Source organism: Carica papaya, chromosome 5 (genome assembly GCF_054855325.1).
Source record: "Carica papaya isolate Zhongbai chromosome 5, ASM5485532v1, whole genome shotgun sequence".
Taxonomy (NCBI): Eukaryota; Viridiplantae; Streptophyta; class Magnoliopsida; order Brassicales; family Caricaceae; genus Carica; species Carica papaya.
In genome coordinates this window covers 27,791,403-27,814,283 of record NC_142313.1, presented here as the reverse complement: position 1 = coordinate 27,814,283, position 22,881 = coordinate 27,791,403, and the positions used below count along the sequence as shown (strand labels likewise).

The 22,881-nt window shown below is 46.5% G+C and overlaps 6 non-coding genes and 38 pseudogenes across 6 annotated transcripts; all 44 read right to left on the bottom strand.

The window, feature by feature from the left end:
* Positions 1 to 236: 236 nt before the first annotated feature.
* LOC148257731 (5S ribosomal RNA) lies at positions 237 to 355 on the bottom strand (annotated as a pseudogene).
* A 235-nt stretch (positions 356 to 590) lies between these two features.
* On the bottom strand, positions 591 to 709 carry LOC148257730 (5S ribosomal RNA; annotated as a pseudogene).
* A 287-nt stretch (positions 710 to 996) lies between these two features.
* Positions 997 to 1,115, bottom strand: LOC148257729 (5S ribosomal RNA; annotated as a pseudogene).
* A 201-nt stretch (positions 1,116 to 1,316) lies between these two features.
* On the bottom strand, positions 1,317 to 1,435 carry LOC148257728 (5S ribosomal RNA; annotated as a pseudogene).
* Positions 1,436 to 1,994: 559 nt separating this feature from the next.
* Positions 1,995 to 2,113, bottom strand: LOC148257727 (5S ribosomal RNA). Its single transcript, XR_015819788.1, has one exon. It is a non-coding gene; the product is annotated as a 5S ribosomal RNA (ribosomal RNA).
* Positions 2,114 to 2,676: 563 nt separating this feature from the next.
* Positions 2,677 to 2,795, bottom strand: LOC148257726 (5S ribosomal RNA; annotated as a pseudogene).
* Positions 2,796 to 3,004: 209 nt separating this feature from the next.
* On the bottom strand, positions 3,005 to 3,123 carry LOC148257725 (5S ribosomal RNA; annotated as a pseudogene).
* A 202-nt stretch (positions 3,124 to 3,325) lies between these two features.
* LOC148257724 (5S ribosomal RNA) lies at positions 3,326 to 3,443 on the bottom strand (annotated as a pseudogene).
* A 561-nt stretch (positions 3,444 to 4,004) lies between these two features.
* LOC148257723 (5S ribosomal RNA) lies at positions 4,005 to 4,123 on the bottom strand (annotated as a pseudogene).
* A 205-nt stretch (positions 4,124 to 4,328) lies between these two features.
* On the bottom strand, positions 4,329 to 4,447 carry LOC148257722 (5S ribosomal RNA; annotated as a pseudogene).
* A 559-nt stretch (positions 4,448 to 5,006) lies between these two features.
* LOC148257721 (5S ribosomal RNA) lies at positions 5,007 to 5,125 on the bottom strand (annotated as a pseudogene).
* Positions 5,126 to 5,686: 561 nt separating this feature from the next.
* Positions 5,687 to 5,805, bottom strand: LOC148257720 (5S ribosomal RNA; annotated as a pseudogene).
* A 563-nt stretch (positions 5,806 to 6,368) lies between these two features.
* On the bottom strand, positions 6,369 to 6,487 carry LOC148257719 (5S ribosomal RNA; annotated as a pseudogene).
* Positions 6,488 to 6,691: 204 nt separating this feature from the next.
* LOC148257718 (5S ribosomal RNA) lies at positions 6,692 to 6,809 on the bottom strand (annotated as a pseudogene).
* Positions 6,810 to 7,370: 561 nt separating this feature from the next.
* LOC148257717 (5S ribosomal RNA) lies at positions 7,371 to 7,489 on the bottom strand (annotated as a pseudogene).
* A 206-nt stretch (positions 7,490 to 7,695) lies between these two features.
* Positions 7,696 to 7,814, bottom strand: LOC148257716 (5S ribosomal RNA; annotated as a pseudogene).
* Positions 7,815 to 8,373: 559 nt separating this feature from the next.
* LOC148257715 (5S ribosomal RNA) lies at positions 8,374 to 8,491 on the bottom strand (annotated as a pseudogene).
* Positions 8,492 to 9,052: 561 nt separating this feature from the next.
* On the bottom strand, positions 9,053 to 9,171 carry LOC148257714 (5S ribosomal RNA; annotated as a pseudogene).
* A 206-nt stretch (positions 9,172 to 9,377) lies between these two features.
* LOC148257713 (5S ribosomal RNA) lies at positions 9,378 to 9,496 on the bottom strand (annotated as a pseudogene).
* Positions 9,497 to 10,055: 559 nt separating this feature from the next.
* LOC148257712 (5S ribosomal RNA) lies at positions 10,056 to 10,174 on the bottom strand. Its single transcript, XR_015821172.1, has one exon. It is a non-coding gene; the product is annotated as a 5S ribosomal RNA (ribosomal RNA).
* A 562-nt stretch (positions 10,175 to 10,736) lies between these two features.
* LOC148257711 (5S ribosomal RNA) lies at positions 10,737 to 10,855 on the bottom strand (annotated as a pseudogene).
* Positions 10,856 to 11,061: 206 nt separating this feature from the next.
* LOC148257710 (5S ribosomal RNA) lies at positions 11,062 to 11,180 on the bottom strand (annotated as a pseudogene).
* Positions 11,181 to 11,386: 206 nt separating this feature from the next.
* LOC148257709 (5S ribosomal RNA) lies at positions 11,387 to 11,505 on the bottom strand (annotated as a pseudogene).
* Positions 11,506 to 11,710: 205 nt separating this feature from the next.
* LOC148257708 (5S ribosomal RNA) lies at positions 11,711 to 11,829 on the bottom strand (annotated as a pseudogene).
* Positions 11,830 to 12,033: 204 nt separating this feature from the next.
* LOC148257707 (5S ribosomal RNA) lies at positions 12,034 to 12,152 on the bottom strand. The gene has a single exon (XR_015820568.1). It is a non-coding gene; the product is annotated as a 5S ribosomal RNA (ribosomal RNA).
* A 204-nt stretch (positions 12,153 to 12,356) lies between these two features.
* Positions 12,357 to 12,475, bottom strand: LOC148257706 (5S ribosomal RNA; annotated as a pseudogene).
* A 562-nt stretch (positions 12,476 to 13,037) lies between these two features.
* On the bottom strand, positions 13,038 to 13,156 carry LOC148257705 (5S ribosomal RNA; annotated as a pseudogene).
* A 205-nt stretch (positions 13,157 to 13,361) lies between these two features.
* Positions 13,362 to 13,480, bottom strand: LOC148257704 (5S ribosomal RNA; annotated as a pseudogene).
* Positions 13,481 to 14,028: 548 nt separating this feature from the next.
* Positions 14,029 to 14,147, bottom strand: LOC148257703 (5S ribosomal RNA; annotated as a pseudogene).
* A 559-nt stretch (positions 14,148 to 14,706) lies between these two features.
* LOC148257702 (5S ribosomal RNA) lies at positions 14,707 to 14,825 on the bottom strand (annotated as a pseudogene).
* Positions 14,826 to 15,030: 205 nt separating this feature from the next.
* On the bottom strand, positions 15,031 to 15,149 carry LOC148257701 (5S ribosomal RNA; annotated as a pseudogene).
* Positions 15,150 to 15,355: 206 nt separating this feature from the next.
* Positions 15,356 to 15,474, bottom strand: LOC148257700 (5S ribosomal RNA; annotated as a pseudogene).
* A 559-nt stretch (positions 15,475 to 16,033) lies between these two features.
* On the bottom strand, positions 16,034 to 16,152 carry LOC148257699 (5S ribosomal RNA). Its single transcript, XR_015820657.1, has one exon. It is a non-coding gene; the product is annotated as a 5S ribosomal RNA (ribosomal RNA).
* A 209-nt stretch (positions 16,153 to 16,361) lies between these two features.
* LOC148257698 (5S ribosomal RNA) lies at positions 16,362 to 16,480 on the bottom strand (annotated as a pseudogene).
* A 202-nt stretch (positions 16,481 to 16,682) lies between these two features.
* Positions 16,683 to 16,800, bottom strand: LOC148257697 (5S ribosomal RNA; annotated as a pseudogene).
* Positions 16,801 to 17,360: 560 nt separating this feature from the next.
* On the bottom strand, positions 17,361 to 17,479 carry LOC148257696 (5S ribosomal RNA; annotated as a pseudogene).
* A 202-nt stretch (positions 17,480 to 17,681) lies between these two features.
* LOC148257695 (5S ribosomal RNA) lies at positions 17,682 to 17,800 on the bottom strand (annotated as a pseudogene).
* A 557-nt stretch (positions 17,801 to 18,357) lies between these two features.
* LOC148257694 (5S ribosomal RNA) lies at positions 18,358 to 18,476 on the bottom strand. Its single transcript, XR_015820116.1, has one exon. It is a non-coding gene; the product is annotated as a 5S ribosomal RNA (ribosomal RNA).
* Positions 18,477 to 19,038: 562 nt separating this feature from the next.
* LOC148257693 (5S ribosomal RNA) lies at positions 19,039 to 19,157 on the bottom strand (annotated as a pseudogene).
* Positions 19,158 to 19,347: 190 nt separating this feature from the next.
* On the bottom strand, positions 19,348 to 19,466 carry LOC148257692 (5S ribosomal RNA; annotated as a pseudogene).
* A 203-nt stretch (positions 19,467 to 19,669) lies between these two features.
* LOC148257691 (5S ribosomal RNA) lies at positions 19,670 to 19,787 on the bottom strand (annotated as a pseudogene).
* Positions 19,788 to 20,348: 561 nt separating this feature from the next.
* On the bottom strand, positions 20,349 to 20,467 carry LOC148257690 (5S ribosomal RNA). The gene has a single exon (XR_015820048.1). It is a non-coding gene; the product is annotated as a 5S ribosomal RNA (ribosomal RNA).
* Positions 20,468 to 21,648: 1,181 nt separating this feature from the next.
* LOC148257689 (5S ribosomal RNA) lies at positions 21,649 to 21,766 on the bottom strand (annotated as a pseudogene).
* A 236-nt stretch (positions 21,767 to 22,002) lies between these two features.
* On the bottom strand, positions 22,003 to 22,121 carry LOC148257688 (5S ribosomal RNA; annotated as a pseudogene).
* Between the last annotated feature and the right edge of the window lie 760 nt (positions 22,122 to 22,881).

Here is a 22,881-nt window from a genome sequence, read left to right as displayed (position 1 = left end):
CCGTTGCATTAGTGCTGGTATGATCGCACCTGTTTAATTTCGCGCTGCAAATACATACACTCCTTCTCCTTTCTTCCCCCTCCCGTCATTTGTTTCCTTGTGCGTTCACACTTCACCTCTCATTCTTGTTCTAATATCGATTAAAATGCCCCTACTTCTTGACTCACATTTGCGTATAAACCAGCGGACCCTAGTTCCAGACGCGCGTACCGTCGAACGACCCGTCTGAAAAAAAATTAGTGCGACACGAGGACTTATCGGGAGGTCACCCATCCGAGTACTAAGCTCGCCCAAGAACACTTCACTGCGGAGTTCTGATGGGATCCGGTGCATTAGTGCTGGTATGATCGCACCTGTTTAATTTCGCACTGCGAATACATAAACTCATTCCCCTTTCTTCCCCCTCCCGTCATTTGTTTCCTTGTGCGTGCGCACTGCACCTCCTGTTCTCGTTCTAATATCAAGTAAAATGCTACAGCGCCGTGAATCATATTTGCGAATAAACCTGATGACCATAATTCAAGTCGCGCGTAACGTCGAAAAAATCATCTGCAAAAAAATGGGTGCAACAAGAGGACTTCACAAGAAAATGGGTGAAATATAAGGACTTCGCAGGAGGTAACCCATGCTAGTACTACTCTCGCCCAAGCACCCTTACCTACGGAGTTCTGATAGAATCCGTTGAATTAGTGCTGGTATGATCGCACCTGTTTCATTTCGTGCTGAAAATACATACACTCCTTCTCCTTTCTTCCCCCTCCCATCAATTGTTTCCTTGTGCGTTCACACTGCACCTCTCCTTCTCGTTCTAATATCGATTAAAGTGCCCCTGCTTCTTGACTCACATTTGCGTATAAACCAGTGAACCCTAGTTCCAATCGCACCGTGACTCACCTTAAAGTAATATGCCCCGGCACCGTGACTCAACTTTGCAAATGAACCAGCGGTTTATAATTTCATTCGCGCGTAACGTCGAACAACCCATCCGAGAAAAAAAAGGTGCAACATGAGGGCTTCCCAAGTGGTCACCCATCCGATTACTACTCTCGCCCAAGCACACCTAACTGCGGAGTTCTGATGGGATCCGGGGCTTTAGTGCTGGTATGATCGCATCTGTTTAATTTCGCGCTGCAAATACATACACTCCTCCTTTCTTCCCCCTTCGTCATTTGTTTCCTTGTGCGTTCACACTCCATCTCTCCTTCTCGTTCTAATATCGATTAAAATGCCTCTGCTTCTTGACTCACATTTGCGTATAAACCAGCAGACCCTAGTTCCAGACGCGCGTAACGTCGAACGACCAGTCTGAAAAAAAATTTGTGCGACACGAGGACTTCCTAGGAGGTCAACCATTCGAGTACTAATCTCGCCCAAGCACACTTAACTGCGGAGTTCTGATGGGATCTAGGGCTTTAGTGCTGGTATGATCGCACATGTTTTGTTTTGCGCTGCAAATACGTGCATTCCTTCTCTTTTCTTCCCCCTCCCGTCATTTGTTTTCTTGTGCGTGCGCGCTGCAGCTCCCGTTCTCGTTCTAATAACAAGTAAAATGCCACAGCGCCGTGACTCACATTTGCGAATAAACCTGAGGACCATAATTCAAGTCGCGCGTAACATCGAAAGAATCATCTGCAAAAAAATGGGTGCAACACGAGGACTTCACAAGAAAATGGGTGAAATATAACGACTTCGCAGGAGGTAATCCATGCTATTACTACTCTCGCCCAAGCACCCTTACCTATGGAGTTCTGATAGAATCCGTTGCATTAGTGCTGGTATGATTGCACCTGTTTCATTCTGCGCTGCAAATACATACACTTTTTCTCCTTCCCTCCCCCTCTCATTAATTGTTTCCTTGTGCGTTCACACTGCATCTCTCATTCTCGTTCTAATATCGATTAAAATGCCCCTGCTTCTTGACTCATATTTGCGTATAAACCAGCAGACCCTAGTTCCAGTCGCGCGTAACGTCGAACGACCCGTCTGAAAAAAAATTCGTGCGACACGAGGACTTCCTAAGAGGTCACCCATCCGAGTACTACTCTCGCCCAAGCACACTTAACTGCGGAGTTCTGATGGGATCCGGTGCATTTGTGCTGGTATGATCGCACCCGTTTAATTCTGCGCTGCAAATACATAAACTCCTCCTCCTTTCTTCCCCCTCCCGTCATTTGTTTCATTGTGCGTGCGCACTGCACCTCCCGTGATCGTTCTAATATCAAGTAAAATGCTACGGTGCCGTGACTCACATTTGCGAATAAACCTGAGGACCATAATTCAAGTCGTGCGTATCGTCAAAAGAATCATCTGCAAAAAAAATGGGTGCAACACGAGGACTTCCTAAGAAAATGGGTGAAATATAAGGACTTCGCAGGAGGTCACCCATCCTAGTGCTACTCTCGCCCAAGCACCCTTAACTTGCGAATTTCTGATAGAATCCGTTGCGTTCGTGCCGGTATGATTGCTCATGTTTCATTCTGCGCTGCAAATATATAAACCTTTTCTCCCTCCATCCCCCCTCCCGTCATTTGTTTCCTTGTGCGTGCACTCTGCATCTCTCCTTCTCGTTCTAATATCGATTAAAATGCCCCTGCTTCTTGACTCACATTTGCGTATAAACCAGTGGACCCTAGTTCTAGTCGCACGTAACGTCGAACGACCCGTCTGAAAAAAAAATTACTGCGGCACGAGGACTTCCCAGGAGGTCACCCATCCGGGTACTACTCTCGCCCAAGCACACTTAACTGCGGAATTCTGATGGGATCCGGTGCATTAGTGCTGGCATGATCGCACCTGTTTAATTTTGCGCTGCAAATAGATAGACTCCTTCTCCTTTCTTCCCCCTCCCGTCATTTGCTTCCTTGTGCGTGCGCACTGCACCTCTCGTTCTCGTTCAAATATCAAGTAAAATGTCACGGCGCCGTGACTCACATTTGCGAATAAATCTGCAGACCATAATTAAAGTCGCGCGAAACGTCGAACGGCACATCTGAAAAAAAGAAAATGGGTGCAACACGAGAACATCCCAGGAGGTAACCCATCATTGTACTACTTTCGCCAGAGCACACTTAACTGCGGAGTTCTGATGGGATCCGGTGCAATTGTGCTGGTGGAACCGCACCTCTTTAATTTCACGTTGCAAATACATACACTCCTCCTTTCTTCCCCCTCCCGTCATTTGTTTCCTTGTGCGTTCACACTGCACCTCTCATTCTCGTTCTAATATCGATTAAAATGCCCCTGATTCTTGACTCACATTTGCGTATAAACCAGCGAACCATAGTTCCAGTCACGCGTAACGTCGAACGACCCATCTGAAAAAAAATTGTTGCGATACGAGGACTTCCCAAGAGGTCATCCATCCGAGTACTACTCTCGCCCAAGCACGCTCAACTGCAGAGTTCTGATGGGATCCAGTGCATTAGTGCTGGTACGATGCCACTTGTTTAATTTTGCGCTTCAAATACATACACTCCTTCTCTTTTCTTCCTCCTCCCGTCATTTGTTTCCTTGTGCGTGCGCACTGCACCTCCCGTACTCGTTCTAATATCAAGTAAAATGCCACGGCGCCGTGACTCACATTTGCGAATAAACCTGCAGACCATAAATCAAGTCGCGCGTAACGTCGAAAGAATCATCTACAAAAAGATGGGTGCAACGCGAGGACCTCCCAAGAAAATTGGTGAAATATAAGGACTTCGCAGGAGGTCACCCGTCCGAGTACTTTTCTCGCCCAAGCACCCTTAAGTGCGGAGTTCTGATAGAATCCGTTGCATTAGTGCTGGTATGATCCCTCATGTTTCATTCTGCACAGCAAATACATACACTCTTTCTCCTCCCATCCCCCCTCCCGTCATTTGTTTCCTTGCGCGTGCACTCTGCATCTCTCTTTCTTGTTCTAATATGAAGTAATATGCCCCGGCACCGTGACTCACCTTTGCAAATGAACCAGCGGTTTATAATTCCATTCGTGCGTAACGTCGAATAACCCATCCGAAAAAAAATTGGTGCAACACGAGGGCTTCCCAAGTGGTCACCCATCCGAGTACTACTCTCGCCCAAGCACACCTAACTGCAGAGTTCTGATGGGATCCGAGGCTTTAGTGCTGGTATGATCGCACCTGTTTAATTTCGCGTTTTAAATACATACACTTCTTCTTCTTTCTTCCCCCTCCCGTCATTTGTTTCCTTTTGCGTTCACAATTCACCTCTCATTCTCGTTCTAATATCGATTAAAATGCACCTGCTTCTTGACTCACATTTGCGTATAAACCAGTGAACCCTAGTTCCAGTCGCGCGTAACGTCGAACGACCCGTCTGAAAAAAAATTGGTGCGACACGAGGACTTCCCAGGAGGACACCCATCCGAGTACTAATCTCGCCCAAGCACACTTCACTGCTGAGTTCTGATGGGATCCAGTGCATTAATGTTGGTATGATCGCACCTGTTTAATTTCGCGCTGCAAATACATAAACTCATTCCCCTTTCTTCCCCCTCCCGTCATTTGTTTCCTTGTGCGTGCGCACTGCACCTCCCGTTCTCGTTCTAATATCAAGTAAAATACTACAGCGCCGTGACTCACATTTGCGAATAAACCTGAGGACCATAATTCAAGTCGCGCGTAACGTCGAAAGAATCATCTGCAAAAAAATGGGTGCAACACGAGGACTTCACAAGAAAATGGGTGAAATATAAGGACTTCGCAGGAGGTAACCCATGCTTGTACTACTCTCGCCCAAGCACCCTTACCTACGGAGTTCTGATAGAATCCGTTGCATTAGTGCTGGTATGATCGCACCTGTTTCATTTCCTGCTGAAAATACATACACTCCTTCTCCTTCCCTCCCCCTCCCATCAGTTGTTTCCTTGTGCGTTCACACTGCACCTCTCCTTCTCGTTCTATTATCGATTAAAATGCCCCTGCTTCTTGACTCACATTTGCGTATAAACTAGCGGACCCCAATTCCAGTCGCGCGTAACGTCGAACGACCTGTCTGAAAAAAAATTGGTGCGACACAAAGACTTCCCAGGAGGTCACCAATCCGAGTACTACTCTCGCCAAAGCACACTTAACTGCGGAGTTCTGATGGGATCCGGTGCATTAGTGCTGGTATGATCGCTCCCGTTTAATTATGCGCTGTAAATACATAAACTCCTTCTCCTTTCTTCCCCCTCCCGTCATTTGTTTCCTTGTGCGTGCGCGCTGCACCTCCCGTTCTCGTTCTAATATCAAGTAAAATGCTACAGCACCGTGACTCACATTTGCGAATAAACCTGAGGACCATAATTCAAGTCGCGCGTATCGTCGAAAGAATCATCTGCTAAAAAATGAGTGCAATACGAGGACTTTCTAAGAAAATGGATGAAATATAAGTACTTCGCACGAGGTCACCCATCCTAGTGCTACTCTCGCCCAAGCACCCTTAACTTGCGGAGTTCTGATAGAATCCGTTGCATTGGTGCTGGTATGATTGCTCATGTTTCATTCTGCGCTGCAAATACATAAACTTTTTCTCCGTCCATCCCCCCTCCCGTCATTTGTTTCTTTGTGCGTGCACTCTGCATCTCTCTATCTCGTTCTAATATCGAATAAAATTCCCCTGCTTCTTGACTCATATTTGCGTATAAACCAGTGGACCCTAGTTCCAGTCGCGCGTAACGTCGAACGACCCGTCTGAAAAAAAATTGGTGCGACACGAGGACTTCCCAGGAGGACACCCATCCGAGTACTAATCTCGCCCAAGCACACTTCACTGCAGAGTTCTGATGGGATCCGGTGCATTAATGCTGGTATGATCGCACCTGTTTAATTTCGCGCTGCAAATACATAAACTCATTCCCCTTTCTTCCCCGTCCCGTCATTTGTTTCCTTGTGCGTGCGCACTGCACCTCCCGTTCTCGTTCTAATATCAAGTAAAATACTACAGCGCCGTGACTCACATCTGCAAATAAACCATAGGACCATAATTCAAGTCGCGCATAACGTCGAAAGAATTATCTGCAAAAAAATGGGTACAACACGAGGACTTCACAAGAAAATGGGTGAAATATAAGGACTTCGCAGGAGGTAACCCATGCTAGTACTACTCTCGCCCAAGCACCCTTACCTACGGAGTTCTGATAGAATCCGTTGCATTAGTGCTGGTATAATTGCACCTGTTTCATTTTGCGCTGCAAATACATACACTCATTCTCTATTCTTCCCCCTCCCGTCATTTGTTTCCTTGTGCGTGCACACTGCACCCCTTGTTCTTGTTCAAATATCAAGTAAAATGCCACGGCGCCGTGACTCACATTTGCGAATAAATCTGCGGACCATAATTCAAGTTGCGCGTAATGTCAGACGGCACATCTGAAAAAAAGAAAATGGGTGAAACACGAGAACTTCCCAGGAGGTAACCCATCATTGTACTACTTTCGCCAAAGCACACTTTTTTGCGGAGTTCTGATGGGATCCGGTGCATTTGTGCTGGTGTGACCGCACCTGTTTAATTTCGTGCTGAAAATACATACACTCCTTCTTCCCTCCCCCCCTCCCATCATTTGTTTCCTTGTGCGTTCACACTGCACCTCTCCTTCACGTTCTAATATTGATTAAAATGCCCCTGATTCTTGACTCACATTTGCGTATAAACCAGCGGACCATAGTTCCAGTCGCACGTAACGTCGAACGACCCATCTGCAAAAAAATTATTGCGATACGAGGACTTCCCAAAAGGTCACCCATCCGAGTACTACTCTCGCCCAAGCACACTTAACTGCAGAGTTCTGATGGGATCCAATGCATTAGTGCTGGTATGATGCCACTTGTTTAGTTTTGCGCTTCAAATACATACACTCCTTCTCTTTTCTTCCTCCTCCCGTCATTTGTTTCCTTGTGCGTGCGCACTGCACCACCCGTACTCGTTCTAATATCAAGTAAAATGCCACGGTGCCGTGACTCACATTTGCGAATAAACCTGCGGACCATAAATCAAGTCGCGCGTAACGTCGAAAGAATCATCTACAGAAAGATGGGTGCAACACGAGGACCTCCCAAGAAAATGGGTGAAATATAAGGACTTCGCAGGAGGTCACCCATCCGAGTACTTTTCTCGCCCAAGCACCCTTAACTGCGGAGTTCTGATAGAATCTGTTGCATTAGTGCTGGTATGATCCCTCATGTTTCATTCTGCACTGCAAATACATACACTCTTTCTCCTCCCATCCCCCCTCCCGTCATTTGTTTCCTTGTGCATGCACTCTGCATCTCTCTTTCTCGATCTAATATCAAGTAATATGCCCCGGCACCGTGACTCACCTTTGCAAATGAACCAGCGGTTTATAATTCCATTCGCGCGTAACAACGAACAACCCATTCGAAAAAAAATTGGTGCAACACGAGGGCTTCCCAAGTGGTCACCCATCCGAGTACTACTAATGCCAAAGCACACTTAACTACGGAGTTCTGATGGGATCCGGAGCTTTAGTGCTGGTATGATCGCACCTGTTTAATTTAACGCTGCAAATACATACACTTCTTCTCCTTTCTTCCCCCTCCCGTCATTTGTTTCCTTGTGCGTTCACACTTCACGTCTCATTCTCGTTCTAATATCGATTAAAATGCCTCTGCTTCTTGACTAACATTTGCGTATAAACTAGCGGACTCTAGTTCCAGATGTGCGTAACGTCGAACGACCCGTCTGAAAAAAAAATTGGTGCAACACGAGTACTTCCCAGGAGGTCACCCATCCGAGTACTAATCTCGCCCAAGCACACATAACTGCGGAGTTCTGATGGGATCCGGTGCATTAGTGCTGGTATGATCGCACCTGTTTAATTTCGTGCTGCAAATACATAAACTCATTCCCCATTCTTCCCCCTCCCGTCATTTGTTTCCTTGTGCGTGCGCACTGCACCTCCCGTTCTCGTTCTAATATCAAGTAAAATGTCACGGCACCATGACTCACATTTGGGAATAAACCTGAGGACCATAATTCAAGTCGCGCGTAACGTCGAAAGAATCATTTGCAAAAAAATGGGTGCAATACGAGGACTTCACAAGAAAATGGGTGAAATATAAGGACTTCGCAGGAGGTAACCCATGCTAGTACTACTCTCGCCAAAACACCCTTACCTACGGAGTTCTGATAGAATCCATTGCATTAGTGCTGGTATGATCGCACCTGTTTCATTTCGTGCTGAAAATACATACACTCCTTCTCCTTCCCTCCCTCTCCCATCAATTATTTCCTTGTGCGTTCAAACTGCACCTCTTCTTCTCCTTCTAATATCGATTAAAATGCCCCTACTTCTAAACTCACATTTGAGTATAAACCAGCGGACCATAGTTCCAGTCGCACGTAACATCGAACGACCCATCTGAAAAAAAATTATTGCGATACGAGGACTTCCCAAAAGGTCACCCATCCGAGTACTACTCTCGCCCAAGCACACTTAACTGCAGAGTTCTGATGGGATCCAGTGCATTACTGCTGGTATGATGCCACTTGTTTAGTTTTGCGCTTCAAATACATACACTCCTTCTCTTTTCTTCCTCCTCCCGTCATTTATTTCCTTGTGCGTGCGCATTGCACCTCCCGTACTCGTTCTAATATCAAGTAAAATGCCACGGCGCCGTGACTCACATTTGCGAATAAACCTGCGGACCATAAATCAAGTTGCGCGTAACGTCGAAAGAATCATCTGCAAAAAGATGGGTGCAACACGAGGACCTCCCAAGAAAATGGGTGAAATATAAGGACTTCGCAGGAGGTCACCCATCCGAGTACTTTTCTCGCCCAAGCACCCTTAACTGCGGAGTTCTGATAGAATCCGTTGCATTAGTGCTGGTATGATCCCTCATGTTTCATTATGCACTGCAAATACATACACTCTTTCTCCTTCCATCCCCCCTCCCGTCATTTGTTTCCTTGTGCGTGCACTCTGCATCTCTCTTTCTCGTTCTAATATCAAGTAATATGCCCCGGCACCGTGACTCACCTTTGCAAATGAACCAGCGGTTTATAATTCTATTCGCGCGTAACGTCGAACAACCCATCCGAAAAAAAATTGGTGCAACAAGAGGGCTTTCCAAGTGGTCACCCATCCGAGTACTACTCCCGCCCAAGCACACTTAACTGCGGAGTTCTGATGGGATCTGGAGCTTTAGTGCTGGTATGATCGCACCTGTTTAATTTCACGCTGCAAATACATACACTCATTCTCCTTTCTTCCCCCTCCGGTCATTTGTTTCCTTGTGCGTTCACACTACACGTCTCATTCTCGTTCTAATATCGATTAAAATGCCCCTGCTTCTTGACTAACATTTGCGTATAAACCAGCGGACTCTAGTTCCAGACGTGCGTATTGTCGAACGACCCGTCTGAAAAAAAAATTAGTGCGACACGAGTACTCCCCAGGAGGTCACCCATCCGAGTACTAATCTCGCCCAAGCACACATAACTACGGAGTTCTGATGGGATCCGGTGCATTAGTGCTGGTATGATCGCACCTGTTTAATTTCGTGCTGCAAATACATAAACTCATTCCCCTTTCTTCCCCCTCCCGTCATTTGTTTCCTTGTGCGTGCGCACTGCACCTCCCGTTCTCGTTCTAATATCAAGTAAAATGTCACAGCTCCGTGACTCACATTTGCGAATAAACCTGAGAACCATAATTCAAGTCGCGCGTAACGTCGAAAGAATCATTTGCAAAAAAATGGGTGCAACACGAGGACTTCACAAGAAAATGGGTGAAATATAAGGACTTCGCAGGAGGTAACCCATGCTAGTACTACTCTCGCCAAAGCACCCTTACCTACGGAGTTCTGATAGAATCCGTTGCATTAGTGCTGGTATGATCGCACCTGTTTCATTTCGTGCTGAAAATACATACACTCCTTCTCCTTCCCTCCCCCTCCCATCAATTGTTTCCTTGTGCGTTCACACTGCACCTCTTCTTCTCCTTCTAATATCGATTAAAATGCCCCTGCTTCTTGACTCACATTTGCGTATAAACCAGCGGACCCTAGTTCCAGTCGCGCGTAACGTCGAACGACCCGTCTAAAAAAAAATTGGTGCGACACGAGGACTTCCCAGGAGGTCACCCATCCAAGTACTACTCTCGCCCAAGCACACTTAACTGCGGAGTTCTGATGGGATCCGTTGCATTAGTGCTGGTATGATCGCACCCATTTAATTCCGCGCTGCAAATGCATAAATTCCTTCTCCTTTCTTCCCCCTCCCGTCATTTGTTTCCTTGTGCGTGCGCATTGCACCTCCCGTGCTCATTCTAATATTAAGTAAAATGCTACGGTGCCGTGACTCACATTGGTGAATAAACCTGAGGACCATAATTCAAGTCGCGCGTAACGTCGAAAGAATCATCTGCAAAAAAATGGGTGCAACACGAGGACTTCCTAAGAAAATAGGTTTTAATATAAGGACTTCGCATGTGGTCACCCATCCTAGTGCTACTCTCGCCCAAGCACCCTTAACTTGCGGAGTTCTGATAGACTCCGTTGCATTGGTGCTGGTATGATCGCTCATGTTTCATTCTGCGCTGCAAATACATACACTTTTTCTCCCTCCATCCCCTCTCCCGTCATTTGTTTCCTTGTGCGTGCACTCTGCATCTCTCCTTCTTGTTCTAATATCAAGTAAAATGCCTTGGCATCGTGACTCACCTTTGCGAATGAACCAGCGGTATATAATTGCATTCGCGCGTAACGTCGAACGATCCATCCGAAAAGAAATGGGTGCAACACGAGGACTTCCCAGGAGGTCACCAATCCGAGTACTACTCCCGCCCAAGCACACTTAACTGCTAAGTTCTAATGGGATATGGTGCATTAGTGCTGGTATGATGGCACCTATTTAATTTCGCACTGCAAATACGTACACTCCTTCTCCTTTCTTCCCCTTCCCGTCATTTGTTTCCTTGTGCGTGTGCACTGCACCTCTCGTTCTCGTAAAAATATCAAGTAAAATGCCATGGCACAGTGACTCACATTTTCGAATAAATCTGCGGACTATAATGAAAGTCGCGCGTAACGTCGAATGGCCCATCTGAAAAAAAAATGGGTGCAACACGAGAACTTCCCAGGAGGTAACCCATCCTTGTACTACTTTCGCCAAAGCACACTTAACTGCGGAGTTCTGATAGGATCCGGTATATTTGTGCTGGTGTGATAGCACCTGTTTAATTTCGTGCTGAAAATAAATACACTCCTTCTCCTTCCCTCCCCCCTCCCGTCATTTGTTTCCTTGTGCGTTCACACTTCACCTCTCATTCTCGTTCTAATATCGATTAAAATGCCCCTGCTTCTTGACTCACATTTGCGTATAAACCAGCGGACCTTAGTTCCAGACGCGCGTAACGTCGAACGACCAGTCTGAAAAAAAATTGGTACGACACGAGGACTTCCCAGGAGGTCAACCATCCGAGTACTAATCTCACCCAAGCACACTTAACTGCGGAGTTCTGATGGGATCCGGGGCTTTAGTGCTGGTATGATCTCACCTATTTAGTTTCGCGCTGTAAATACATACACTCCTTCTCCTTTCTTCCCCCTACCGTCATTTGTTTCCTTGTGCGTGCGCGCTGCACCTCCCGTTCTCGTTCTAATATCAAGTAAAATGCTACAGCGCCGTGACTCACATTTGCGAATAAACCTGAGGACCATAATTCAAGTCGCGCGTAACGTCGAAAGAATCATCTGAAAAAAAATGGGTGCAACACGAGAACTTCCCAAGTGGTCACCCATCTGAGTACTACTCTCGCCCAAGCACACTTAACTGCGGAGTTATGATGGGATCAGTTGTATTAGTGCTAGTATGATCGCACCTGTTTAATTTTGCGCTGCAAATACATAAACTCCTTCTCCTTTCTTCCCCCTCCCGTCATTTGTTTCCTTGTGCGTGAACTCTGCATCTCTCTTTCTCGTTCTAATATCAAGTAATATGCCTCGGCAACGTGACTCACCTTTGCAAATGAACCAGTGGTTTATAATTCCATTCGCGCGTAACGTCGAACAACCCATCTGAATAAAATTGGTGCAACACGAGGGCTTCCCAAGTGGTCACCCATCCGAGTACTACTCTCGCCCAAGCACACTTAACTGCGGAGTTCTGATGGGATCCGGAGCTTTAGGGCTGGTATGATCGCACCTATTTAATTTCGCACTGCAAATACATACACTCCTTCTCCTTTCTTCCCCCTCCCGTCATTTGTTTCCTTGTGCGTTCACACTTCACCTCTCATTCTCGTTCTAATATCGATTAAAATGCCCCTGCTTCTTCACTCACATTTGCGTATAAACCAGCGGACCCTAGTTCCAGACGCGCGTAACGTCGAACGACCCGTCTGAAAAAAATTGGTGCGATACGAGGACTTCCCAGGAGGTCAGCCATCCGAGTACTAATCTCGCCCAAGCACACATAACTGCGGAGTTCTGATGGGATCCGGTGCATTAATGCTGGTGTGATCGCACCTGTTTAATTTCGCGCTGCAAATACATAAACTCATTCCCCTTTCTTCCCCCTCCCGTAATTTGTTTCCTTGTGCGTGTGCACTGCACCTCCCGTTCTCGTTCTAATATCAAGTAATATGCCACGGCGCCGTGACTCACATTTGCGAATAAACCTGAGGACCATAATTCAAGTCGCGCATAACATCGAAAGAATCATCTGTAAAAAAATGGGTGCAACACGAGGACTTCAGAAGAAAATGGGTGAAATATAAGGACTTCGCAGGACGTAACCCATGCTAGTATTACTCTCGCCCAAGCACCCTTACCTACGGAGTTCTGATAGAATCCGTTGCATTAGTGCTGGTATGATCCCTCATGTTTTATTCTGCACTGCATATACATACACTCTTTCTCCTTCCATCCCCCCTCCCGTCATTTGTTTCTTTGTGCGTGCACTCTGCATCTCTAGTTCTCGTTCTAATATCAAGTAATATGCCCCAGCACCGTGACTCACCTTTGCAAATGAACCAGCGGTTTATAATTTCATTCGCCCGTAACGTCGAACAACCCATCCGAAAAAAAAAATTGATGCAACACGAGGGCTTCCCAAGTGGTCACCCATCCGAGTACTACTCTCGCCTAAGCACACTTAACTGCGGAGTTCTGATGGGATCCGGAGCTTTAGTGCTGGTATGATCGGACCTGTTTAATTTCACGCTGCAAATACATACACTCCTTCTCCTTTCTTCCACCTCCCGTCATTTGTTTCCTTGTGCGTTCACACTTCACCTGTCATTCTCGTTCTAATATCGATTAAAATGCCCCTGCTTCTTGACTCAGATTTGCGTATAAACCAACGGACCCTAGTTCCAGACGTGCGTAACGTCGAACGACCCGTCTGAAAAAAAATTGGTGCGACACGAGGACTTCCTAGGAGGTCATCCATCCGAGTACTAATCTCGCCCAAGCACACATAACTGCGGAGTTCTGATGGGATCCGGTGCATTAGTGCTGGTATGATCGCACCTGTTTAATTTCGCGCTGCAAATAAATAAACTCATTCGCCTTTCTTCCCCCTCCCGTCATTTGTTTCCTTGTGCGTGCGCACTGCACCTCCCGTTCTCATTCTAATATCAAGTAAAATGCCACGGCGCCGTGACTCACATTTGCGAATAAATCTGAGGACCATAATTCAAGTCGCGCGTAACGTCGAAAGAATCATCTACAAAAAAATGGGTGCAACACGAGGACTTCACAAGAAAATGGGTGAAATATAAGGACTTCGCAGGAGGTAACCCATGCTAGTACTACTCTCGCCCAAGCACCCTTACCTACGGAGTTCTGATAGAATCTGTTGCATTAGTGCTGGTATGATCGCACCTGTTTCATTTCGTGCTGAGCATACACACACTCCTTCTTCTTCCCTCCCCCTCCCATCAATTGTTTCCTTGTGCGTTCACACTGCACCTCTCCTTCTCGTTCTAATATCGATTAAAATACCCCTGCTTCTTGACTCACATTTGCGTATAAACCAGCGGACTCTAGTTCCAGTTGAACGACCCATCTGAAAAAAAAATTGTTGTGATACGAGGACTTCCCAAGAGGTCACCAATCCGAGTACTACTCTCGCCCATGCACACTTAACTGCAGAGTTCTGATGGGATCCAGTGCATTAGTGCTGGTATGATGCCATTTGTTTAATTTTGCGCTTCAAATACATACACTCCTTCCCTTTTGTTCCTCATCCCGTCATTTGTTTCCTTGTGCGTGCGCACTGCACCTCCAGTACTCGATCTAATATCAAATAAAATGCCACGGCGCCGTGACTCACATTTGCGAATAAACCTGCGAACCATAAATCAAGTCGCGCGTAACGTCAAAAGAATCATCTGTAAAAAGATGGGTGCAACACGAGGACCTCCCAAGAAAATGGGTGAAATATAAGGACTTCGCAGGAGGTCACCCATCCGAGTTCTTTTCTCGCCCGAGCACCCTTAACTGCGGAGTTCTGATAGAATCCGTTGCATTAGTGCTGGTATGATCCCTCATGTTTCATTCTGCACTGCAAATACATACACTCTTTCTCCGCCCGTCCCCCCTCCCGTCATTTGTTTCCTTGTGCGTGCACTCTGCATCTCTCTTTCTCGTTCTAATATCAAGTAATATGCCCCAGCACCGTGACTCACCTTTGCAAATGAACCAGCTGTTTATAATTCCATTCGCGCGTAACGTCGAACAACCCATCCGAAAAAAATAGGTGCAACACGAGGGCTTCCCAAGTTGTCACCCATCCGAGTACTACTCTCGCCCAAACACACTTAAGTGCGGAGTTCTGATGGGATCCGGGGCTTTAGTGCTGGTATGATTGCACCTATTTAATTTCGTGCTACAAATACATACACTCCTTCTCCTTTCTTCCCCCTCCGGTCATTTGTTTCCTTGTGCGTTCACACTCCACCTCTCATTCTCATTCTTATATCAAGTAATATGCCCCGGCACCGTGACTCACCTTTGCAAATGAACCAGTGATTTATAATTCCATTCGCGCGTAACGTTGAACAACCCATCCGAAAAAAAATTGGTGGAACACGAGGGCTTCCCAGGTGGTCACCCATCCGAGTACTACTCTCGCCCAAGCACACTTAACTGCGGAGTTCTGATGGGATCCGGGGCTTTAGTGCTGGTATGATCGCACCTCTTTAATTTCGCGCTGAAAATACATACACTCCTTCTCCTTCCCTCCCCCCTCCCGTCATTTGTTTCCTTGTGCGTTCACACTTCACCTCTCATTCTCGTTCTAATATCGATTAAAATGCCCCTGCTTCTTGACTCACATTTGCGTATAAACCAGCGGACCTTAGTTCCAGACGCGCGTAACGTCGAACGACCAGTCTGAAAAAAAATTGGTACGACACGAGGACTTCCCAGGAGGTCAACCATCCGAGTACTAATCTCACCCAAGCACACTTAACTGCGGAGTTCTGATGGGATCCGGGGCTTTAGTGCTGGTATGATCTCACCTGTTTAGTTTCGCGCTGCAAATACATACACTCCTTCTCCTTTCTTCCCCCTACCGTCATTTATTTCCTTGTGCGTGCGCGCTGCACCTCCCATTCTCGTTCTAATATCAAGTAAAATGCTACAGCGCCGTGACTCACATTTGCGAATAAACCTGAGGAACATAATTCAAGTCGCGCGTAATGTCGAAAGAATCATCTGAAAAAAAATGGGTGCAACACGAGGACTTCACAAGAAAATGGGTGAAATATAAGGACTTCGCAGGAGGTAACCCATGCTAGTACTACTCTCGCCCAAGCACCCTTACCTACGGAGTTCTGATAGAATCCGTTGTATTAGTGCTGGTATCATCGCAACTGTTTCATTTCGTGCTGAAAATACATACACTCCTTTTCCTTCCCTCCCCCTCCCATCAATTGTTTCCTTGTGCGTTCACACTGCACCTCTCATTCTTGTTCTAATATCGATTAAAATGCCCCTGCTTCTTGACTCACATTTGCGTATAAACCAGTGGACCCTAGTTCCAGTCGCGCGTAACGTCGAACGACCCGTCTGAAAAAAAATTGGTACGACACGAGGACTTCCCAAGAGGTCTCCCATCCGAGTACTACTCTCGCCCAAGCACACTTAACTACAGAGTTCTGATGGGATCCGGTGCATTAGTGCTGGTATGATCGCACCTATTTAATTTCGCGCTGTAAATAGATAAACTCCTTCTCCTTTCTTCCCCCTCCCGTCATTTGTTTCCTTGTGTGTGCGCACTACACCTCTCGTTCTCGTTCAAATATCAAGTAAAATGCCACGGCGCCGTGACTCACATTTGTGAATAAATCTGCGGACCATAACTAAAGTCGCGAGTAACGTCGAACGGCACATCTGAAAAAAAGAAAATGGGTGCAACACGAGAACTTCCCAGGAGGTAACCCATCATTGTACTACTTTCGCCAAAACACACTTAACTACGGAGTTCTGATGGGATCCGGTGCATTTGTGCTGGTGTGACCGCACCTGTTTAATTTTGTGCTGAAAATACATACACTCCTTCTTCCCTCCCCCCTCTAATCATTTGTTTCGTTGTGCGTTCACACGCACCTCTCCTTCTCGTTCTAATATCGATTAAAATGCCCCAGCTTCTTGACTCACATTTGCGTACAAACCAGCGGACCATAGTTCCAGTCGCGCGTAACGTCGAACGACCCATCTGAAAAAAAATTGTTGCGATACGAGGACTTCCCAAGAGGTCACCCATCCAAGTACTACTCTCGCCCAAGCACGCTTAATTGCAGAGTTCTAATGGAATCCAGTGCATTAGTGCTGGTATGATGCCACTTGTTTAATTTTGCGCTTCAAATACATACACTCCTTCTTTTTTCTTCCTCCTCCCGTCATTTGTTTCCTTGTGCGTTTGCTCTGCACCTCCGGTACTCGTTCTAATATCAAGTAAAATGCCACAGCGCCGTGACTCACATTTGCGAATAAACCTGCGGACCATAAATCAAGTCGCGCGTAACGTCGAAAGAATCATCTACAAAAAGATGGGTGCAACACGACGACCTCCCAAGAAAATGGGTGAAATATAAGGACTTCACAGGAGGTCACCCATCCGAGTACTTTTCTCGCCCAAGCACCCTTAACTGCGGAGTTATGATAGAAACCGTTGCATTTGTGCTGGTATGATCCCTCATGTTTCATCTTGCACTGCAAATACATACACTCTTTCTCCTCCCATCCCCCCTCCCGTCATTTGTTTCCTTGTGCGTGCACTCTGCATCTCTCTTTCTCGTTCTAATATCAAGTAATATGCCCCGGCACCGTGACTCACCTTTGCAAATGAACCAGCGGTTTATAATTCTATTCGCGCATAACATCGAACAACCCATCCAAAAAAAATAGGTGGAACACGAGGGCTTCCCAGGTGGTCACCCATCCGAGTACTACTCTCGGCCAAGCACACTTGACTGCGGAGTTCTGATGGGATCCGGGGCTTTAGTGCTGGTATGATCGCACCTCTTTAATTTCGCGCTGCAAATACATACACTCCTCCTTTCTTCCCCCTCCCGTCATTTGTTTCCTTGTGCGTTCACACTTCACCTCTCATTCTCGTTCTAATATCGATTAAAATGCCCCTGCTTCTTGACTCACATTTGCGTATAAACCAGCGGATCCTAGTTCCAGACGCGCGTAACGTCGAACGACCAGTCTGAAAAAAAATTGGTGCGACACGAGGACTTCCCAGGAGGTCAACCATCCGAGTACTAATCTCGCCCAAGCACACTTAACTGCGGAGTTCTGGTGGGATCCGGGGCTTTAGTGCTGGTATTATCGCACCTGTTTAGTTTCGCGCTGCAAATACATACACTCATTCTCTTTTCTTCCCCCTCCCGTCATTTGTTTCTTTGTTCGTGCGCGCTAAACCTCCCGTTCTCGTTCTAGTATCAAGTAAAATGCTACAGCGCCGTGACTCACATTTGCGAATAAACCTTAGGACCATAATTCAAGTCGCGCGTAACGTTGAAAGAATCATCTGCAAAAAAATGGGTGCAACACGAGGACTTCACAAGAAAATGGGTGAAAGATAAGGACTTCACAGGAGGTAACCCATGCTATTACTACTCTCGCCCAAGCACCCTTACCTACGGAGTTCTGATAGAATCCGTTGCATTAGTGCTGGTATGATCGCACCTGTTTCATTCTGCGCTGCAAATACACACTTTTTCTCCTTGCCTCCCCCTCCCATCAATTGTTTCCTTGTGCGTTCACACTGCACCTCTCCTTCTCGTTCTAATATCGTTTAAAATGCCCCTGCTTCTTGACTCACATTTGCATATAAACCAACGGACCCTAGTTCCAGTCGCGCGTAACGTCGAACGACCCGTCTGAAAAAAAATTGGTGCGACACGAGGACTTCCCAGGAGGTCACCCATCCGAGTACTACTCTCGCCCAAGCGCACTTAACTGCGGAGTTCTGATGGGATCCGGTGAATTAGTGCTGGTATGATCGCACCCGTTTAATTCCGCGCTGCAAATGCATAAACTCATTCTCCTTTCTTCCCCCTCCCGTCATTTGTTTCCTTGTGCGTGCGTATTGCACCTCCCGTGCTCGTTCTAATATCAAGTAAAATGCTACGGTGCCGTGACTCACATTTGCGAATAAACCTGAGGACCATAATTCAAGTCGCGCGTATCGTCGAAAGAATCATCTGCAAAAAAATGGGTGCAACACGAGGAGTTCCTAAGAAAATGGGTGAAATATAAGGACTTCGCAGGAGGTCACCCATCCTAGTGCTACTCTCGCCCAAGCACTCTCAACTTGCGGATTTCTGATAGAATCTATTGCATTCGTGCTGGTACGATTGCTCATGTTTCATTCTGCGCTGCAAATACATACACTTTTTCTCCCTCCATCCCCCCTCCCGTCATTTGTTTCGTTGTGCGTGCACTCTGCATCTCTCCTTTTCGTTCTAATATCGATTAAAATGCCCCTTCTTCTTGACTTACATTTGCTTATAAACCAGTGGACCCTAGTTCTTGTCGAGCGTAACGTCGAACGACCTGTTTGAAAAAAAAATTAATACGACACGAGGACTTCCTAGGAGGTCACCCATCCGAGTACTACTCTCGCCCAAGCACACTTAACTGCGGCGTTCTGATGGGATCCGGTGCATTAGTGCTGGTATGATAGCAACTGTTTAATTTTGTGCTGCAAATACATAAACTCCTTCACCTTTGTTTCCTTGTGCGTGCGCACTGCACCTCTCGTTCTCGTTCAAATATCAAGTAAAATGCCACGGCGCCGTGACTCACATTTGCGAATAAATCTGCGGACCATAATTAAAGTCGCGCGTAACGTCGAACTGCACATCTGAAAAAAAGAAAATGGGTGCAACACGAGAACTTCCCAGGAGGTAACCCATCATTGTACTACTTTCGCCAAAGCACACTTAACTACGGAGTTCTGATGGGATCCGGTGCATTTGTGCTGGTGTGACCGCACCTCTTTAATTTCGTGCTGAAAATACATACACTCCTTCTTCCCTCCCCCCTCCAATCATTTGTTTCGTTGTGCGTTCACACTGCACCTCTCCTTCTCGTTCTAATATCGATTAAAATGCCCCTGATTCTTGACTCACATTTGCGTATAAACCAGCGGACCATAGTTCCAGTCGCGCGTAACGTCGAATGACCCATCTTAAAAAAAATTGTTGCGATACGAGGACTTCCCAAGAGGTCACCCATTCGAGTACTACTCTCGCCCAAGCACGCTTAACTGCAGAGTTCTGATGGGATCCAGTGCATTAGTGCTGGTATGATGCCACTTGTTTAATTTTGCGCTTTAAATACATACACTCCTTCTCTTTTCTTCCTCCTCCCGTCATTTGTTTCCTTGTGCGTGCGCACTGCACCTCCCGTACTCGTTCTAATATCAAGTAAAATGCTACGGCTCCGTGACTCACATTTGCGAATAAACCTGCGGATCATAAATCAAGTCGCGCGTAACATCGAAAGAATCATCTGCAAAAAGATGGGTGCAACACGACGACCTCCCAAGAAAATGGGTGAAATATAAGGACTTCGCAGGAGGTCACCCATCCGAGTACTTTTCTCGCCCAAGCACCCTTAACTGCGGAGTTCTAATAGAATCTGTTGCATTAGTGCTGGTTTGATCCCTCATGTTTAATTTTGCACTGCAAATACATACACTCTTTCTCCTCCCATCCCCCCTCCCGTCATTTGTTTCCTTGTGCGTGCACTCTGCATCTCTCTTTCTCGTTCTAATATCAAGTAATATTCCCCGGCACCGTGACTCACCTTTGCAAATGAACCAGCGATTTATAATTTCATTCGCGCGTAATGTCGAACAACCCATCTGAAAAGAAATAGGTGCAACACGAGGGCTTCCCAGGTGGTCACCCATCCGAGTACTACTCTCGCCCAAGCACACTTAACTGCGGAGTTCTGATTGGATCCGGGGCTTTAGTGCTGGTATGATCGCACCTCTTTAATTTCGCGCTGCAAATACATACACTCCTCCTTTCTTCCCCCTCCCGTCATTTATTTCCTTGTACGTTCACACTTCACCTCTCATTCTCGTTCTAATATCGATTAAAATGCCCCTGCTTATTGACTCACATTTGCGTATAAACCAGCGTACCCTAGTTCCAGACGCGCGTAACGTCGAACGACCTGTCTGAAAAAAAATTGGTGCGACACGAGGACTTCCCAGGAGGCCACCCATCCGAGTACTAATCTCGCCCAAGCACACGAGGGCTTTAGTGCTTGTATGATCGCACCTGTTTAATTTCGCGCTGCAAATACATAAACTCCTTATCCTTTCTTCCCCCTCCCGTCATTTGTTTCCTTGTGCGTGCGCACTGCACCTCCCGTTCTCGTTCTAAAATCAAGTAAAATACTACAGCGCCGTGACTCACATTTGCGAATAAACCTGAGCACCATAATACAAGTCGCGCGTAACGTCGAAAGAATCATCTGCAAAAAAATGGGTGCAACACGAGGACTTCACAAGAAAATGGGTGAAATATAAGGACTTCGCAAGAGGTAACCCATGCTAGTACTACTCTCGCCCAAGCACCCTTACCTACGGAGTTCTGATAGAATCCGTTGCATTAGTGCTGGTATGATCGCACCTGTTTCATTTCCGGCTGCAAATACATACACTCCTTCTCCTTTCTTCCCCCTCCCGTCATTTCTTTCCTTTTGCGTGCGCACTGCACCTCTCGTTCTCGTTCAAATATCAAGTAAAATGCCACGGCACCGTGACTCACATTTGCGAATAAATCTGCGGACCATAATTAAAGTCCCGCGTAACGTCGAACGGCACATCTGAAAAAAAGAAAATGGGTGCAACAAGAAAACTTCCCAGGAGGAAACCCATCATTGTTCTACTTACCCCAAAGCACACTTAACTGCGAAGTTTTGATGGGATCCGGTGCATTTGTGCTGGTGTGACCTCACTTGTTTAATTTCGTACTGAAAATACATACACTCCTTCTTCCCTCCCCTCTCCCATCATTTGTTTCCTTGTGCGTTCACACTGCACCTCTCCTTCTCGTTCTAATATCGATTAAAATGCCCCTAATTCTTGACTCACATTTGCGTATAAACCAGCGGATCATAATTCCAGTCTCGCGTAACGTCGAACGACCCATCTGAAAAAAAATTGTTGCAATACGAGGACTTCCCAAGAGGTCACCCATCCGAGTACTACTCTCGCCCAAGCACACTTAACTGCAGAGTTCTGATAGGATCCAGTGCAGTAGTGCTGGTATGATGCCACTTGTTTAATTTTGCGCTTCAAATACATACACTCATTCTCTTTTCTTCCTCGTCCCGTCATTTATTCCCTTGTGCGTGCGCACTGCACCTCCCGTACTCGTTCTAATATCAAGTAAAATGCGACGGTGCCGTGACTCACATTTGCGAATAAATCTGCGGACCATAAATCAAGTCGCGCGTAATGTTGAAAGAATCATCTGTAAAAAGATGGGTGCAACACGAGGACCTCCCAAGAAAATGGGTGAAATATGAGGATTTCGCAGGAGGTCACCCATCCGAGTTCTACTCTCCCCCAAGAACACTTAACTGCGGAGTTCTGATGGGATCCGGAGCTTTAGTGCTGGTATGATCACACCTGTTTAATTTCGCGCTGCAAATACATACACTCCTTCTCCTTTCTTCCCCCTCCCGTCATTTGTTTCCTTGTGCGTTCACACTTCACCTCTCATTCTCGTTCTAATATCGATTAAAATGCCCCTGCTTCTTGACTCACATTTGCGTATAAACCAGCGGACCCTAGTTCCAGACGCGCGTAACGTCGAACGACCCGTCTGAAAAAAAATTGGTGCGACACGAGGACTTCCCAGGAGGTCACCCATCCGAGTACTAATCTCGCCCAAGCACACGAGGGCTTTAGTGCTTGTATGATCGCACCTGTTTAATTTCGCGCTGCAAATACATAAACTCCTTATCCTTTCTTCCCCCTCCCGTCATTTGTTTCCTTGTGCGTGCGCACTGCACCTCCCGTTCTCGTTCCAATATCAAGTAAAATGCTACAGCGCCGTGACTCACATTTGCGAATAAACCTGAGGACCATAATTCAAGTCGCGTGTATCGTCGAAAGAATTATCTGCAAAAAAATGGGTGCAACACGAGGACTTCACAAGAAAATGGGTGAAATATAAGGACTTCGCAGGAGGAAACTTATGCTAGTACTACTCTCGCCCAAGCACCCTTACCTACGGAGTTCTGATAGAATCCGTTGAATTAGTGCTGGAATGATCGCACCTGTTTCATTTCGCGCTGATAAAACATACTCCTTCTCCTTTCTTCCCCCTCCTGTCATTTGTTTCCTTGTGCGTGCACACTGCACCTCTCGTTCTCGTTCAAAAATCAA